The following is a 2686-nucleotide window of genomic DNA, read 5'->3' on the forward strand; positions in this document are numbered from 1 at the left end:
TCAGGGGTGCGGAGGAGGCAGAGCAGGATCGGGGGGGGCAAGAGTCCTCCGGGGGGGGCAGAAACCTCCTTGGGGGGCAACACCTCCCTTGGGGGGCAGGCTCCCCCCTGGGGGGGGCAGGAACCCACCTTGGGGGGCAGAAAACTGCCCCGGGGAGGGGCACAACACTCCCCCGGGGGTCTCATCCAGCCCTATGCGGCAGGGAGGCAGGAGCAGACGCGGGGGTGGGGTGGGGTGGAGTGTCCTTTCCCCCCCCAGCCGTGTGGGGAGCAAAGATGGGGCCAGGCGGTGAGCCCCATACTCTGCCACGGGCCCCTCCTCGCCCTCGCTGAGGCCCACAGGGGGATGGGGCGCATCACCCCTTCTGACTGTGGTGGTGGTGGTGGATGTGTGAGGGTGTACCATCACCCTTGGCTCCCTCCCCAGGGAGAGCCTCCGCACCCTAAAATGGGATTTGAGACACGGAACTGCAGTGGGAGCAGCCCAAGGGCTCACCCGCCCCAGCGCCCTGCCCAGCACAGGGAGGCGTCGTTAGCAGATAAGCAATTAATTTGGGGCCCCTAAAACCACAAGATGCTAGTCCTACCCTCGAACGGCCATCAGCATCCTCAGGCACCCCTCACCCAGGCCATCACCAAGGAGCCCTTCTCAGCGACGCAGCAGGGGACGAGGAGGGTCACTGGCATCAGCAGAGAGCAGCACCGGTTCCTTCATCTCCCCAGGCTTTTTCAGGGACATCGAGCTCATTCCTCAGTATTTTTGCTGGAGGACTTTGGGGAGGTCTCAGATAAATGACCCCAACCTGCTGGGGGAGCGAGCATGCTGGATCCAGGCACCAGCCAGACTTGCAAACAACCACCTTCACATTCCTTTTGTGCCATCCTGGTAAAATTTCATCCATTTGCCATGTGCCAGAGTTTTCCAAGCTGAGAAAACCTCTACTTTTTGCAAATAATATTGTGATGCAGTTCTCAAATAACAGTGATGAATAGCATAGTCCAAGGAAAACATTTTCAAGTAGAAAAGAGGTGGGTAAAGCCGTCAGCACCAGGTTCTGGTTGTATTAACTGCCATTCCCCTTAATTCCTATCAATTGTCTTAAAAACAGACAACTTAGAAATAGCATTTCTGTCAAGGAATGGCTTTTCCTGTCTGGGACAATCACAATTCTTCTCAATCATCAGATATGTTCTTTGCTGATAAAGTGCTCTTAACGTATTTTAAGAAATGCTGAGAGAAAGGAATACATCAGGAATTAAGTTATATACACCGCTAGCTCCTGGCCATGCCTGGAAAGCAGAAGAAATGTGGCTTTCTCTGTACCCCACGCATTTTCTTGCTCCGGGGAAGCACAAAAGCTGAAGCCACAGCCCTGAAAGCGTCTCACTGCAGCTCCGGTCTCCCAAGAGCCAAATCTCCTCTGGTCTCACAGTGAAGGAGCGCAAGTGGAAAATGCAGCACACCGGGGGCTGTTCGGTGCCCGTCGAGGGAGGGAGAGCGGGATAGGGCTTATGCTCTTCTGCCGTTGTGTAAATCCCAAAGGAGGGGAGCGGGACCCCACTAGCCTCCCAGTTTGGATGCCCCCAGGACTGGCCGGGAATCCCAACCAGCATCTGCTCTTGGTGGTGCCCAAATCCCTGCTTCAGCATGTCACAAACATTCAGGGGAACACAGGCCCCAAAATTGTCATCAAATTCTGCCGTTTTCCCTGTGCGGATCCTCTTTAAGCCATTTCTCCCCCCTGAGGTGGAATCGCTTCTTTGACGAGCACTGAGCACCCAATTTAGCCCTAAAAGAAATAGTAAACACAGTTTACAGCCGACGACCACCCGTCAGCGCACCCACAGGTGAGGTGCTGCCCACCACGAAGGTGCAGGGGGGGCCCTGGGGAGCGCAGGCTGCACTCCCTGCCCGTGGTCTCTGCAGGGTGGCGGGGGGTTGGCTGAGCTGTGGCCCCCCAGGGTGGTGGCAGACACGCATGGTCGGGGGCATGGCCGGAGCCGGGGGCTCGAGGGGCAGCAGGAGGGGGATCACACAGGCATTGGCACTGGGGACGCGCTCAGGGGGCTGTGGACACCAGAGGCATTACTGGGAGGGGCAATTACCTCAGAGCCCCACATTATTGGGAGGACTGGGGGGTGGTGCAAGTACCTCAGGGGTCCTCGTTACTGGGAGGGGGGACACAGTTATCTCAGAAGCCCTTGTTACTGGGAGGACTGGGAAGGGGAATTATCTCAGAGGTCCTCATTACCGGGAGGACTTATGGCAGGGGAGGCAATCACCCCAGGGGCACTTGTTTCTGGGAGTACTGGGGGGAAGGGGGGCAATTGCTTCAGAGGCCCTCATTACTGGGAGGACGGTGGGGGGCAATTACCCCAGAGGTCCCTGTCACTGGGAGGACTGGGGGCCCAATTACCCCAGAGACCCTCATTACTGGGAGCACTGGGGAGCCACCTACCCTAGAGGCCTTCGTAACTGGGAGGACTGGGGGGCAATTACCTCAGAGACCCTCATTACTGGACTGGGGGCGGGGGGAACCCCCTCAAGTGCCCTCGTTACTGTGAGGGGACAATTACCTCAGAGGCTCTCGTTACTGGGGGGGAATGCCCCCAGGGGCCCTCATTACTGGGAGGACTGGCGGGGCGGTTGCCCGCAGGCCGGCGATACTGGGAGAGCCGGGGTGACC

The 2686-nt window shown here is 58.0% G+C and overlaps 1 protein-coding gene across 1 annotated transcript in view; it reads left to right on the forward strand.

The window, feature by feature from the left end:
- Positions 1 to 2686, forward strand: part of TMEM183A (transmembrane protein 183A) — a 28076-nt gene that overhangs the window by 11862 nt on the left and 13528 nt on the right. The gene's annotated exons all lie outside the window — the stretch shown is intronic.

The sequence above is a fragment of the Charadrius vociferus genome, unplaced genomic scaffold (genome assembly GCF_000708025.1).
Source record: "Charadrius vociferus isolate BGI_N301 unplaced genomic scaffold, ASM70802v2 scaffold333, whole genome shotgun sequence".
In the NCBI taxonomy this organism is placed as follows: Eukaryota; Metazoa; Chordata; class Aves; order Charadriiformes; family Charadriidae; genus Charadrius; species Charadrius vociferus.